General features: G+C 52.2%; 1 non-coding gene across 1 annotated transcript; it reads right to left on the bottom strand.

Moving 5' to 3' along the window:
* Positions 1-1,096: 1,096 nt before the first annotated feature.
* Positions 1,097-1,215, bottom strand: LOC114910622 (5S ribosomal RNA). The gene has a single exon (XR_003797733.1). It is a non-coding gene; the product is annotated as a 5S ribosomal RNA (ribosomal RNA).
* Positions 1,216-16,196: the final 14,981 nt, after the last annotated feature.

Genomic DNA, 16,196 nt, shown 5'->3' with positions numbered 1-16,196 from the left:
TTTTGAGAACCGCTTGTCCCTTACGGGGTCACGGGGAACCGGAGCCAACCTGGTAACACAGGGCGTAAGGCCGGAAGGGGAGGGGGACACACCCAGGACGGGACGCCAGTCCGCCGCAAGGCACCCCAAGCGGGACTTGAACCCCAGACCCACCGGAGAGCAGGACTGCAGTCCAACCCACTGCGCCACCGCACCCCCTCCGGAGAAGTAATCAAATAGAAACTCAACATCTCTTGGTGACATACACCTACTTTCACAGTTACAGGGGCTGTCTGGTGGTCCACAAAACCCTTCCCGAGGGGCTGGCCATCTAGAGCGGTCACTTTGAGACGCCCCCCCCAATGGGTTTGGAAGGGATACTATGAGACATAGCAAACCCAATGTCCATGAAGCACCCTGCTGCTCCTGAATCCACCATTGCTTGCGTCTGTACCTGCCCTGCGCCCCAGGATAACACAACGGGTACAGCGAGGCGGTTACAACAGAGGGTGCCACTCACCTTGGCCTCAGGGCGGACAGGGCACCGGAGACGGAAGTGACTAGGGTCACCACAGTAAAGACAGAGGCATTTTCGTAGTCTTCGCTGCCGTTCGGTGAGGGGCAGGCGCCCCAGCCCCAGCTGCATTGGCTTTGCTTCCTCCTGTGCGGGACGGCATCTTTCTGGAGCTGGTTCTGAGGCTGGTCCCTGAGCACGTGCGATTGGTGTGACACGTTGAAATCGCGCACCGAACTGGAGGAAAAGAAAGTCAAGAGAAGAACGAACGGTTGCGAATAAACTCCGGGGGGAAACAAGAGTGTTTAACGCGGGGGGCGGGGGGAGTTCAAATGCAGTGAAATCCTGCTACGCACACGAAGCAGCGGAGAAGGACTGTTTCCAGACAATGAGCGCGCTTCCAGGTGGGGACCCCGACGCGGAGCCTGAAAAGGTGAGCGGAGGCGGAGAGCGGTTCCTCGCGTGCGAAACCAAACGGAGGGGAAAATACAATGAAAATAAAATAATTAAATGAAAATAAATAAGTGAATTGATAAGTAAATGAATGATGAAATCATCATTTAAAAAAGAGGGAGGGGAAAAAAAACACACACAAAAAAAAAGAGCTTACAGCACCTGGTATTCCCAGGCGCTCTCCCATCCAAGTACTAACCAGGCCCGACCCTGCTAGGCTTCCGAGATCGGACGAGATCGGGCGTATTCAGGGCGGTATGGCCGCAAGCGAGCGCCAGCGCCGTGTGCGCCCTTCTTGAAGCTGCTGCCCGCCAAAGGCTCACGCGAAGAGCGCCGGAGCGTGCGGCTCGGGCTTTGGCCGCACAGGAGCGGAGCGCGCTTTCGCCCCTCTCTTGTGAAACGCTCGCGAGAGTCCAACGAAAAGCCGTCACGACTCCGAGCACGTGCGATCGGTGTGACACGTTGAAATCGCGCACCGAACTGGAGGAAAAGAAAGTCAAGAGAAGAACGAACGGTTGCGAATAAACTCCGGGGGGAAACAAGAGTGTTTAACGCGGGGGGCTGGGGGAGTTCAAATGCAGTGAAATCCTGCTACGCACACGAAGCAGCGGAGAAGGACTGTTTCCTACGAGGACTGCACAACCGAGATCGAGGTCAACGGGGTGCGTACCCCCAAGATCGAGATAAAGGTGGGAGTCAAGCAGGGAGATCCTCTGTCTCCCCTGCTCTTCAACCTAGCCCTGGATCCCCTCATCCAGGCGCTAGAGGGGCTTGGACGCGGGTACGGTGTGGGGTCGTCCCGCCTGACCTCTCTGGCATTCGCCGATGACTTAGCGATAGTCAGCGACTCGTGGGAAGGGATGTCGGAGAATCTGTCCATCCTCGAGGAGTTCTGTCAGCTCACGGGGCTCAGGGTGCAGGTGCGCAAGTGCCACGGCTTCATGCTCAAGCCCTCTCAGGGCTCCTTCACGGTGAATGACGCCCCAGCCTGGCGGATAGGTGGAGCGGAGATCCCCAGGGTCGGTCCGGAGGATGCGGTCAAGTATTTGGGCGTCAAGGTCAGCCCGTGGAGCGGAGTGTTGAAGCCGGACCTCTCGAGCCAGCTGCAGGCCTGGATGGACAGTATCGGGAAAGCACCGCTGAAGCCCCGGCAGAAAGTGGTGATCCTGAACTCCTTCACCCTGCGGTCCAGGGATCCAGGATAGCTCGCCACAACAAGCTGTGCGCCCTGGTCGCCCTCGAGGCCGAGCGGTGCGAATGGAAGGTGCACAAGGAGCCGACCCTCAGGCTAGGGGGCGAGCTGAGGAGACCGGACCTTGTGGTGGCGAAGGGTAACACCGCTCTGGTTATCGATGTGACGGTCCGTTTTGAGTATGCCCTCGACACGCTCCTGAATGCGAGGGAGGAAAAAATACGTCACTACAGTCATCTGGGCCCGCAGGTCTCAGAGTTAACGGCTGCGGAAAAGGTCAAGTTCTTCGGCTTAGTAGTGGGAGCTCGAGGGAAATGGCCTGAGTTTAACAATGAGATCCTGTCCGAACTGGGACTGGCGAAGCACAGGGCTAAGGCTTTCGCCGAGCTGGTTAGTCGCAGGGCGCTGCTATACTCCCTGGACATCCTGGGGGTGTTCTGCGGCTACGGCGAGGAGCCCGGTACCTAGTGTCAGTCAGAAACCCGGAGTCAGAGCAGGTGGTGCCTAGGCTCTGGCTAGACATCCTCCCAAAGCGGGGAGGTTGTTGAACCCAGGGCATCGTCTGCCCCTCTCTGGTCGTGGCCAGGCGATCCGACCGTACCGGACTGGTGGCAGAGTGGCGCCCTGCCTCACCAAAAGCGGCCCCGCCAGAGGTGCTGGATAGGCCGCTCCCCCCTCGGGCTCGCCAGGGGGGGTGGTACGATAAGCAATAGCGAGTCTTCTTGGTGGGACGGCAGAAGTGATGCCCTGCCAGGACCAAAGGCTGTCATAGTCCCGCTTCCAGGGGGTGGAGCGGTGCCTATTATTCACCCCCCTCCCGGAGTTGGCCCGCCGTCCGGTGAGTTGTTCAGGGCCCTTGGGACCGACTTTTCCATCTCGTGCTCGCCAGCCGTGGCTTGCTAGGACCCGCCTGTGGAGGTCCACTCTGGGCGTGGACCGAATGTGACAGAGTGGACCGCATGGAAGTGACTTTCGTGAAGGCCGAGGGCGTACATACCGAAGGTGTCTTTTGGGCGGGCCTGGGGTTGTGGAACCGGCTCCGGGGCGTCTCAGGTGGAGCACGCGCGGCTGGCGGCAGAGGCGGCAGCAGGGCCGCCGGGAGGGAGGACTAGCCGACTACGTCGGGCCCGAGCGCTCTCCCTGCGGGGAGAGGCTGGGCGCGGTTCGGGTTGGGGGTCCCCCTTGTCGGGGCGCACTGTCGCTGGGAATCACCGGTTGAGCGGGCCCGCCTGGGTTCTCGGGGGCCGCGCAGCCTCCTGGCCCACCCAGGGTACGGGGGGTCCTCGGGTCGGTTGGGGGTTGGCCTGCAGGGGGTCCGCGCAGCGTGGACCGAGGAGGTGGTGGCCTGGCAGGGGAACTGGCGGCTACGTCGGGCTCAGGCTCTCTCCCTCGGGGGATGGGCTGGGGGCGGTACGGGTCGGCGGCCTCCCCTCGCCTGGGCCTGCGGTCGCCTGCGGTCGCGGATGCCGCGGGCCTGCCGGGCTGCCCTCGGCCGGTCCGGCCCCCGGCCCGCTCGGGCGGAGTGAGTGCGGAGGGCCAGTGGTAGTTCCCAGTGTTCTGGGAGGGGCGGACTACCGTGAGTAACGGAGGGGCGGACCCCACGGACCAAATGGTCTGAGTCTCACGAGCGATAAGGGCGCATCACATACCTATGATCTGACGATAAAGATAATGGTAAGTTGCTCTTGACACATATTCCTTTCCAGTGGCGCCGACCACTTCTGCCCGAGTTCGGTTGGTCGAGTGCGCACACGCCGGACGTGTCCCTACCATCCCGTGCTAGCCAGCCGTGGCTTGCTAGGTCCCGCCTGTTACTGTCCCTACCCAAGGCGGTCGACCGAACATTACAGGGTGGGCACATGAATTTGACTAAACCTGTTGGTCGGAGGGCGTTAATTTCTGTAGGCCGGAGGGCGCGCTGATTCCTAGTAGGCCGAGGGCGATCAGTGGGAGTCTCGTGATGATTCAACCCGCGGTGGATTCCGCCATGCGTTGATAGTCACTGGATGACATACAGGGACGGGCCCATTAACCCGGAATGGACCCGTTGGGTAAGAGGTAGCCAAATGCCTCGTCATCTAATTAGTGACGCGCATGAATGGATGAACGAGATTCCCACTGTCCCTACCTACTATCTAGCGAAACCACAGCCAAGGGAACGGGCTTGGCGGAATCAGCGGGGAAAGAAGACCCTGTTGAGCTTGACTCTAGTCTGGCACTGTGAAGAGACATGAGAGGTGTAGAATAAGTGGGAGGCTCCGGCCGCCGGTGAAATACCACTACTCTTATCGTTTTTTCACTTACCCGGTAAAGGGCGCGCCTTTCCCGGCTTGACCCCGAGGGTCGACCCAGTCGGGGGTCAAGTGGGGGGGGTTTTCCCGGAGGGGTGTCGGCGCGATAGTAGGAGCGAGCTGCTCGGCGACGCGACCTCCAGGGATGCGGACAGGGGGCAACCCGGGCGCGCTGCCCGGGCCCCAGAGGCGCGTTTCCCGGGCGAGGCGGGGAGCGTTCCGCCGCCGAACAGAGGGAGAGGAGCCCTCCCTCCCGAGCGAGACCCAGCCGGACCGACCCTTCCGACCAACCATCTCCTGACCGACAGGCGCGCGAGACCCGCATGCGTAGGGGACCTGGGGGCCGCGGCACCCGCGGCGTTCAGCCAGCGTCTTCCTACACCCCGCGGCGGGATCGATAAGCGGCGTCGGCCGCACGGTCGGCCCGTTCCCCCGTTCGGTCTGCGGCCCCCGCCGCCCGGCCCCCGGCCTCCGCGGGGAGGAGGGTGGGCGCGCGGGGAGAAGTCGGCCTTCCTCCCTTACCCTTTTACGCCGCTGTACCGCCGGGGGCTTCGGCCGCCGCGCTCCGACGCGCGCAGTACTCTTTGCGGCGCGGCCGAGGCGACCGGTCTCGTCCCCCCCCGAGGTGCACGTCCTGCGCCGGCGGGGAGACGCGGGGGGACGCGGTGGCGGCGGGCTCCGAGCCCGCGGCCCCATGGCCCCGCCCGTGAACCCCCCCCGTCGGCCGAGGCTCTCTGGTTTCTCCGGTCCGAAGGTGGGAGTGAGGGGAGGCCACGCGCCCCGACACCGTGTAGTCCCCCGGCATGGCCCCGAAATCCCGGTGCGGGGGGCGTAGGGTCCGGTCCGCCCGTACGCCGCTCCTCTCCGCGCGTGTCCCGCCGCGCACCTCTCCCTCTTGCCTCCCGCTGTCTCCCCTTGCGCGCGCTCTCTCTCCGCCCCTCTCTGCCTCTCTCCTCGCCTCTACCCCCTCGTCCGCGGAGGGGGGGCAGGTACGGTCTTGGGGTTTGGCGGGGCCGTGGGGCGGTTTGGGGCAGGTCGCCTGGGCGTCCCCGCGGGACGAGTTCCGGTGGTGTTGTTGAACTCTGTTTTCTCTGAGCGTATTCGGTGGAACCTGATGAGTTGGGACTTGATCAATCCCTGGAAGGTGTGTTTGGGCTGGAAGCTGGATTTGTGCAGTAGACAGTGTGTGTCAGTGCTTTTAAAGTAAACCTTGGTCTCGAGTGTTTTTAAAGCCACCTTGAGGTTTACTGTAATGGACTGTGGTGTCCAGGAAGTTTACTTCCTGTGTGTCTCAGTGTTGTTTTATTGTTATTTTGGAGTGGTGTGTGTTCATGAGTGTGTCAAAATCCTCGTGGCCATGGTGCCAGACCCTGAAAATGTCACCCAGGTATCTGTAGCACTGGAGTGGTCTGTCTGGGAGGAAACTCTATATATGAAATGCCCAGTCTGCCATGTAGATGTTAGCATAGGCCAGGGCAAGTTTTTAAACCCATTGCTGGCTGCTGTAGGAGGGGGACACAGTGGTGCAGTGGGTTGGACGGGGTCCTGCTCTGCGGTTGGTCTGGGGTTCGAATCTCACTTGGGGTGTCTTGCAACAGACTGGTGTCCTGTCCTGGGTGTGTCCCCTCCAACCTTAGGCTCTGAGTTGCTGGGTTTGGCTCCGGTTCCCTGTGACCCCGTATGGGCCAAGCGCTTCAGAAAGCGGGTGTGTGTGTGTGTGTGTGTGTGTGTGTGTGTGTGTGTGTGTGTGTGTTTACCTGTCTCATCACACCTTTTGGAAAATCTCCCTTTTTTAAGGCATCCCTCTCTTATGATTAAGTGGTGCACGGACTGTATTAATTTGCAGTATGTTTTGGTTAATGTTTTGTTTGGTGTGGGGTGAAGTGGTTGTCCATTATTATCTTTAAGACTGCTTGCCCCCACCATGTTGCGCTCAAACATGAACTCTATTCTGCAAACTTACCATTTTTCATTATTAAACATTTCCATTATAATAGAGAGGAGGTTAAAGAGCTGGCTGTCTGGTGCAGTCATCACAACCTGGAGCTGAACACCCTCAAAACAGTGGAGATGATTGTGGACTTTAAGAGAAACACCTCAGCATTATCCCCACTCACCATCATGAACAGCACTGTGGCAACAGTGGAGTCATTCAGGTTCCTGGGCACTACCATCTCACAGGACCTGAAGTGGGAGTTCCACATAGACTCCATTGTGAAGAAGGCCCAGCAGAGGTTGTACTTCCTTCGCCAGCTGAGGAAGTTCAACCTGCCACAGGAGCTACTGATGCAATTCTACTCTGCAGTCGTTGAGTCTGTCCTCTGCACTTCTATAACTGTCTGGTTTGGCTCAGCTCCGAAATCAGACATCAGAAGATTACAGCAGATAGTTCGGACTGCTGGAAGAATCATCGGCACATCCCCCCCCCCCCCCAGCTCTCCAAAAACTGTACTCGTCCAGAGTCAGTAAAAGGGCTAGCAAAATCATTGTAGACCCCTCGCATCCAGGCCACTTCCTCTTCGAACCTTTGCCATCTGGCCGGCGCTACAGAGCACTGAGCACCAGGGCAGCCAGGCACAAGAAAAGTTTCTTTCCTCAGGCCATCTACCTCATGAACAGCTAAATCCCCCCTAGAGAGTAAACCAGTGCAATACATCACGCTGTTTATATTTATATCTATTTATCACATCATATGTCTTACTCACATTCCGTTGCATTTGTATAGAACATACATATAATGTCTCGTGACAATTTTTTGTATATTGTGTACTTAATATTTTTTATCCTTTATTCACATATTCTATCTTCTCATCTGTGTCTTGTCACTGTCATTCTGTCTGTGCTGTGGAAGTTTCTGTCACCAAGACAAATTCCTTGTATGTGTGAACATACTTGGCAGTAAAGCTTGTTCTGATTCTGATTCTGAATAAGAAAATGTCAGTCAGTAAGTAAAACAATGTTGGGCCCAAGTATTCAGAGTGGTACAGACAGCAATGTACACAATCACATCAACAGTGAGAGACAATACAGAAAGTCGCCAGGCAGGTACAGAAGGACCCCAGTCTTACCCCCCCCTCCCCGCGTCTCTGTTGCAGCGCCCGGAGGTTTTTATAACCCGCGAGAACCCGAGGCTCTCCCTCGGCAGGTCCGTGTCGGTTTGTCCACCAGAAGAGATTGTAATCCCCGTGTGTCCAGGCGTGCCTTCGCTGCCTCCTTCAATGCGTGGTCCCGTGCCGGTCGGTCTCCAGGTCGTCCCTCGTCGATGCGTCGTCCGTCTGCTTGTCTCCGATCCCCGTCGGTGTCCCCCTTGCGTGCGGTGAGGAGCATGCACCTTTGCTTAAAAAGCGTTCCCGAGTTTTCCAGGTCCGTTGTTGGTGCCGCTTTGTGCGCAAGTGCTCCGTTCAAGGTCCCAGGCACAACTCCGCTGATGTAGTGTTCTTTCATCAATATCGAGTTGTTTCCATTTGGTGATGGCGGATCCTTGGTTTTTACACTGAGCACTTTGTTGGGTTGTTATTCAGAACAGATAACAGATATTAATGTTCAGTGTAGCTTTCGTAAAGGTTAAGCAGGACTCCTGACGTTTCGCACCTAGCTGGTGCTCCTTCAGAGGAGAATCTGCTGGCTAGGGGGACAGTGCAGTCGTTTATATCCTAAGGTGTGTGTGTGTGTGTGTGTGTGTGTGGTGTGTGTGTGTGTGTGTGTGTGTGTGTGTGTGTGTGTGAGAGAGAGGTGTGTCCCACCTAAAGTGGGATAGGGAGCTGTGGGCCACCTTCTTTACTCTCGAGGAAGCTGTGTGTGTGTGTGTGTGTGCGTGTGCGTGTGTGTGTGTGTGACAGAGAGGTGTGAAAAAGGGCCGTGTCCCACCTAAAGTGGGATAGGGAGCTGTGGGCCACCTTCTTTACTCTCGAGGAAGCTGTGTGTGTGTGTGTGTGTGTGTGTGTGTGTGTGTGTGTGTGTGTGTGTGTGTGTGTGTGTGTGTGAGAGAGATGTTCATTGTGGAGTCATGGCTCTCCCTTGTGGGTGTTGTGTAGAATTGCAGGTGGGTTTGAAATTTCTGTGGTGAATGTCTTGTGATGTGGCTGGGGTTTAGGTGTCCAGGACAGGTTTGTATGCTTGGATTGGGGTAGGCTGTGGATGGGAGATGTTTTTTAGGAAAAAAAAACTTTTTGAGCATGTATGATGTGTGGTCTGAGGACAGGGTTAGGATGAGGGCAGGGGTCAGGGTGAGGGCTGGGGTCAAGGTGATGGTTAGGGCAAGAGTTAGGGTTCGGGGTTTCGTTCTGATCAATGTTTCTTCTTTTAATTTGTGTAATCTGTATCTACTTTTTGCCCACTTCACCGCCACCTCCCATTCTGCCTTACTGGCTAAGTCAGACGTGGGTTTCTGTGTGTGTGTGTGTGTGTGTATTATGCCTTCATGATGGGCCTGGAGTATAGACAGACTGGCATGTTGTCCTGGGTGTGTCCCCTCCAGCCTTAGGCCCTGAGTTGCTGGGTTTGGCTCCGGTTCCCCATAGGGTGAGTGGTTTGGACAGAGGGACAAGACATAGAGGACGGAAGTACAATCAAGTTAGCGTACATGCTGAGTGATGTGGGTGTGAGTCCATCTTCTTCATTGCAAAATTCTCCCGGCACTTCAGGATCATCTGGAGCACCAAAAAGAGGCCCAACATTTCCCAGTGTGTCCTCATTGTCTTCAACAGACTATGATAACACCATCATTCTGCCACATTCAGGGACTGAACCGAGAGCGTGTGCATGACCACGTGAGTTCTCTATTCCTTGCTTTCCAAACAATGTACAGGTGCAGCATATACATATGATACGGTGTGATGGATAAAATGAACCACATATTAGCAACAGCTACCGTACACACTCAACATTTCAGTTTCACCAAAGTGTGTGTGTGTGTGTGTGTGTGTGTGTGTGTGGGGGGGGGGATTCAAAATGAAACTACAAAAGTAATAAATGTGAGTATTCTTAAATCATTGGACATATGATATGTTTTCAGATAAAGTATATAGGGACATATAAGCTATGTTAAAAAAGCTATGTAAGATACAGTGAAAACCTATAAGCTCTAGTAAGCAAGCTGCTTTTCTCTGATAGTCCAAGGGCTGGTTTAAGGAAAAATGAATATGTTTTGCTGATGTTGAAAGCTCATATTAAAGATTACATTATCATAGTCTACATGGGTTTATATTTGTGGAAAGTTCAGGCTTACCAGTGTCCTTGGGTGGTGTCTGCAGCTCCTTGTTTATAATGCCCGTATTGCTTGTATGAGTTGCTGTAGGTGTATTCTGACTTTGTCGGGTAGGCCCCCGGGCCCCCCATTCCGTTCGGGTTAAACTGGTGGTACGAGTAGGGGTTCATAGATTGTGAGTAGGTCTGGCTCTGATAGTACTCATGTTGGCTGTGCCCCGTCTGTCCTCTGTAGAAACCCATATCTGTGGCTGAGAACTCGGGCAAGGTTGGAGAGTCTTTGGATGCAGGGTGGCAGCTCATAGAGTTTGGGATGTCAGTCAAAATGCTGGCGAGCTGCTTTTCAAAAGCTGGTCCACTCATTATTGGTCGCACAGCATCTCCTCCTTCCTGAAAGCAGACGGTCCAAGTGTGCAGTAGATAGAGAAGGGAAAAGGGCAGTAAAGCAGGACCAAATCCTTCAAAAAACTTCTCTGGTGAAATTCTCTCTGCAGAACTGCATGCACTGGGGCAGCACCCAGCCGAGTTAAACTCTTAGTTATCGAACACTGGGTGGATTCTCTCTTCCTTTTGGCCCAGAAGAGAGGAATTTCCTTCCTTCCTAACCCCAAACCCTAGCCCTAAAATTGGAAGCGTTCCATCCTGACTAACCCTAACCCCTAATTCTTCCTTCCTTCCTAACCCTAACCCTAAACCCTAAGCCCTAACCTAACTCTAACCTTAACCCCTAACCCTGGCCAAACCCTAACCCTAACTCCTAACTCTAACCCCTAAACCCTAACCACTTACCCTAGCCCTAACTCCTAACTCTATCCCCTAACCCCCTATCTCTAATCCTAACCCTAAACCCTGATCCTTAACCCTAACCCCTGTAGCACTACTAGTTTCTGTGTTCAATTTTGAAGGTTTAAATAAAGCTTCATCAGTTTGATTCATAGTTTGGTTGAAGCCATGTCACACTTTTTGGAACAGGTGCAACCTACGCATGCCAATTCTGCGCGTATTGTGAATTGATTGGGGTTCGGTTTGATGCCAAACCAATGAGAGAAGAGAGGGATGGAATGAATGGGAAAAGTTTCTAGACTTTTCTAGAAGGGTCTGGAGAGAAGGTGGTGTTCGAGAGAGAGTGCTCCAGACGTAGCTAGAAATACTCTGGAGTATTTGAGACATGATCATTGTGTGCAAACAGAAGGTTCTGTAAGGAACTTCTAAAGTCTGTTGTGTGTTGAAGTGTAGCACCGAGGTTATTCGTTGTTTGTAAGATATTAAGTGTACGTGTGAAGTTTGTGTTTTCTTATGTTTGGTTGTTGCATTTGTTTTCATCTGATGAGATTTTGGGGTTAATATATTGTGTGTATGGGATAATAATTTTGAATATTCCTTTGGGTTTTGTGGTGTTTGAAGAATTTAATAAATTTGTTTGCTTTGTTATCGAAATATTTGAGTTGAGTTGGGTTATACATTTAATTGGAATAGAACCCAGGGCACCACCCTCATAATTAGTGAAATGGAGGGTGGCGCTACACCCCCTAACCCCCAACCCCTTGTCTGCAGTAGAAACATCTCAAAGATGATCAGTCGAAATGTGATGAACCTGAGCTCCGTTTCACGTAACATAGCAGAGGGTCTGAATACTTATCTTAGTGACATTTCAGTTTTTAATTTTTAATATATTTGCAAAATTTTCTAAAATACTGTTTGCATTGTCATTGTGAGGTTCTGAGTTTAGATTGAAGAGGGGAGAAAATGAATTTAAATGATTTTAGCATAAGGCTGCAATAAAAAATGTGAAAATAGTGAAGCCGGGGTCTGAAAACTTTCTGAATACACTGTACATACAATACTCTGTGTTTATGTACTAATTCAGCCTTTAATGCTGAAACAAAAAAACAGTAAAGACAACTGTGTGACAACAGTACAAATGAATTCACACTCAGAGAACAAACTGACATGGTGTGTCACAGCACCGAGCTGCACCATTCAACATGAGTTGAAACCCCACTCAGTCTGAGCACTAACATTTTTTTCTGATTTGTACACTTACTGTACCCAGGATACACTAAAGAGTTAGAGCAATAACAGCATAAACAGGACAGTAAGTGTAGAGATGCTGACCAAACACGTGTCCACACTGTAACTGACCAAATGACCACCTGGTGCTGTGGTACAAGTGCCTCAACCATAAGCCTCATCTGAAAAGCCATTTCCTTTGCGTTTAACTGATTTACAGAGGTAGATTTTTTTTTTTTTTTTTGCTATTGGGTCTGGGGTTCGAGTACCGCTTGGGGTGCCTTGCGACGGACTGGCGTCCCGTCCTGGGTGTGTCCCCTCCCCCTCCGGCCTTACGCCCTGTGTTGCCGGGTAGGCTCCGGTTCCCCGCGACCCCGTATGGGACAAGCGGTTCAGAAAATGTGTATGCGTGCATGCGTGCGTGTGTGTGGAGAGTGTGTCTGGAGAGTGTGTCTGGTTGCTGTTACTGGGAGGTTCAGTGGACTGGAAATGGGGCTGAAATAGGAGTGACTCATAAAGGAATCAGGAGGAAAGGATACAGTGATGAATGTCAGCTCGGATTCAATGACAAGTCCTGGGTTCTGTGCTGCTCTGGTAGGAGTTACTATGTCAGTCACAACAACACACAAACTGCCATAGCTGTACACCCTTCCTGCAGAGTAGGAGTGTATGTGGACTGTGTGTGTGGCACTCTGTCCTTCTACAGCATCTCCTTTGGTGAACTGACCCTCCTGTACAGGTTCACCTCCAGATTCACTGAGCCCCTTTATCCTGCATTTGGGCTCTGGGGTTCAGTGTCCCTGCGTGAAGTGAAATAGATACCATTGTCCTGAGTCTGTTTCGGTTTATTACCACTGGTTTATTGTTGGTGTGACTTAGACTGGCTGTATTTATTTTGTTTTATTTTAATGTTTCCTTCAGACTTTGACTGGAAACAGCGATTAACTCATGGTAATAAACTTTATTGCTAGCTGAATGAATAATGAACTGAAGCAGGACCCACTAATGTGTTTATTGCTGCTCAAATGCTGCCTGAACTGTACACCTGTTGTTCATAATCACATACAATTAATACTAAACAAACTCAGGTTTCAAGCTAACTGCTCCATTGTCTCCCGCTTGAACACACCTCACTTTTATCACCCAACATGGTGGACAGCACTGGACCGGAAACTGCACTCACTTCCCACAATGCACCCTTGTCTTAAAGTAACACTACACTCCTACGGCTTCATGTCCGTGTTCGTCCAGTTCGTCCTCATCAAGCAGTGCTGTGCTGACTGTGTGAGATGCTGATTGAAAGAGAATAAATAAATGAAAACTGTAGAGCAAATATTTACTTGTAATGACCCTGCCCTCGGTCTCGAGTCCCCGGACATCACAGCCGTCCCCGAAGCACTGCCCCGACACATCTGTTCCCGGTCCCCCCCTCCGCGCTGCGCTATTGTGAATAAAGAGTGGTGTTAGCCAAACACCTCCCTGGGTTCGCCTCCGTCTGTTGCAGGATATGTCACAATCCTGGAGCACTATGGAAGCAGAGAGGGTTCCTAAGGAGTACTGAAAAGCTCATACAACATCATCAGCTGGTGTCTAGCCTTTTGGAGGCACTGATGTTGCCGTCGAAGATAGCAGTAGTAAAGTGCCAGGCACACACAAAAAGAAAGGACTCTGCGAGAAAAGGAAATGAGAAGGCGGATTGGTGGGCAAAGCATGTGGCCTTGAGCCCTGAGGCGCCTATGGTGTCATTGTTTCTAGTCTCTACCCCTAACCCAGGTGTTTCTTTGCTGCAGACAGGTGCCACAGAAAGGGGAAAGGCGAGATGGTTTCATGTGGGGGCCCAGAAGACAAAAGATGGTGTGATTGTCTCTACTAACGGTAAACCTTTTCTCCCCAGGAGGACGTTCCCTGGAGTGGCAAAGATTGCACATGGCCTGGATCACGCTTCTCGCAACACCATGGTGACTACCATCTCCCAGTACTGGGAGGCCCCAGGGTTTTCCACTGTCGCATCGACTTCCTGTCAGAATTGTCTGATTTGTTCAAAGTACAACATTGGTAAAGGGGTGTCAGTGTCGCAGTCACACATGCCGCTCCCAGGAGGTCCTTTAAACCATCTAAAAATGGATTTTATTGAACTCAAACTGTCGCGCAGTTTCAGATACTGCCTAGTTATTGTTGATCTCTTCTGAAGGTGAGTAGAAGCATTTCTGGCCCAGAGGGCCGCAGCACACACTGTAGCAAAGTGCCTGCTAAAAGAAATACTGCCTAGGTGGGGTGTCCCAGCTCGGCTCACAAGTGACAGCGGGGCACATTTCGTAAACTCAGTTGTGCATCAGTTCTCCGAATGAATGGGAATACCTAAAGTATTATTGTTCATATCATCCCCCAGAGTGGTGGTGTGGTTGAAAGGGCAAATCAGACGCTGAAAGTCAAACTTGCAAAAGTCCGCGAAGAAACAGGTTTAGCATGGCTGGACGTGCTACCCATAGTTCTAATGGCTATGAGGGATAAAACACACAGACAATTGGGTCTGTCCCGTTTTGAGGTTCTGACAGGAAGACCAATGCCGGCCCCCATGCCAAGTGGAAGAGTTTCATTGGAAACTGTGGATGATGATCTACTCTCGTATCTTTCAGGTCTCCAACGAACACTGAAGGAGGTGCATCAGCAAGTGCGACAGAACCAGTGAACCCCTAACCGGGAAGACACGCTAGAGCTGCTCCCAGGCGATTGGGTTCTCATCCGTGACCTGTGAAAGAAACATTGGAAGCAGCCCCGGTGGAGAGGCCCTCATCAAGTTCTTCTGTCCACACCCCACGCTGTGAAAATAGAAGGCATTGACTTGTGGACTCACATCACCTACTGCTGTAAAATAGCTGATCCCACGCAGGCACAACAGCAACATGAGTGATTCAAGGACACCCTAGCACCCTTTCTGAAGGGCAGGACTGTGTGGAATGAGAGGAACTTTCAAAAAAGAAACACAATTAGCATTAGTGATTGTGTTGCTTATTGTATTACTGTTTGAGAAGTCTACTGAGAAAGAGAGAGGTAACCTAATTGAAACCTCTGTTACAGGCCGTAAGAGATCTGTGGAAAATCTGCATGAGAAAGGCCTACATGGTATTAACATATTTTTAGAACTGAGCTGTAAATGAGTCTGGGTGTTGGGTGTGTTCCCACATTCCACACTCTGTTTCAACCGGACTCCCAACTAAACCCTGTTCCTTAGGCCCTACCTGAGGTATTCTTGTGGTGGGATACTTACTTCACTAAGCTTCTGTCCGGAACCTCTACTAGGCCATCATGGGAAACAGCGGGATACAACTTCTCGGGTCATAAATTCGATGAACTGTCATTCCTCTGAAATTTCACCAAATGAAATAACACCCACGAAAAGGTCCCAACCACCATGGCATCCTGATAGCTCTGCTCAGAGGGTCAAAAGGACCATCACGTGTGACATAGCTGGTATTGGTATCACTGCCCAGCGCTTGCTATTGGCCTGTCCTCCACGAGTTCGCCTTGTGGTAACAGTCCATGGGCCAAACACGTCAATACCCACATAGGTGAATGGTGGCTCTGTGCTCAGGCGATCAGGCAGTAAGTCTGCCATCTTCTGTGCAGTCATTCTTCCACGAAGCTTGCTACACATGATACATTTATGTACGATATTGTTGATGCACTTCCTGGCTCCGATAATCCAAAATCCTGCTGTGCGCACAGACCCTTCTGTGAAGACACGACCTTGGTGCTTAACCTTCTCATGGTAATGCCTCGCAAGCAGTCTGTCAATGTGACTGTGGCCAGGAATGATGAGAGAGAATTCCTCTCTTCTGTCAAGTGCTGATTGACTGAGCCTACCCCCAAGTCTTAGAAGACCTTCTTCATCCACACAAGGGTTCAACTTCCTCAGTGGGCTGTCTTTTGGGATGTTCTTTCCCTCAACCAGGCAGGTGAACTCGTTATTATACGTCTCTCTTTGCACACACCCGATGATCAGAGTTTCTGCCTTTGCCAGCTTTTCGGCTGTGGGAGGTCTTTTACACTGATGCCAACCATTGCATGTCTCATGCTTAGCTTCTCCCGCATTTCTTTTGGACTGAATGATATGTGACAAGAAAGCTATAGCTCTTACCAGAGACTTCCAGGAAGAAAACCGCTCAAAGCGATGGGATCCTAGATCAGGTGGAGAAACAGTTGTGACATGAGAACGAACCTCAATGTCAGAATCTGGGTTAACTAGTTCATACGACTCCTCCTTTAAGGTGGATACTCCTGCAGGAAGAGAAAGGAATGGGGGTCCTGTGAGCCATGTTGAGGTAGCTATCTCAGCTGTGGACACAGATCAAGTTGCCTGGTCTGCTGGATTCTGAGTGCTACAGACGTAGCGCCACTGATCGGGCTTGGTGAACCTCAGGATGCGCTGTACTCTGTTGCAAACATACACGTAGAACCGTCTGGTCCTGTTATATATGTATCCCAAAACAACCTTGCTGTCTGTGTAGAACTGCAAGGTATCGAGGCTAATGTCCAACTCACTCTGAATCAG

This window comes from Scleropages formosus, chromosome 5 (genome assembly GCF_900964775.1).
Source record: "Scleropages formosus chromosome 5, fSclFor1.1, whole genome shotgun sequence".
Classification (NCBI taxonomy): domain Eukaryota; kingdom Metazoa; phylum Chordata; class Actinopteri; order Osteoglossiformes; family Osteoglossidae; genus Scleropages; species Scleropages formosus.
Note: the sequence above shows the minus strand (reverse complement) of the source record. Positions and strands in the feature narration are given on the sequence as shown.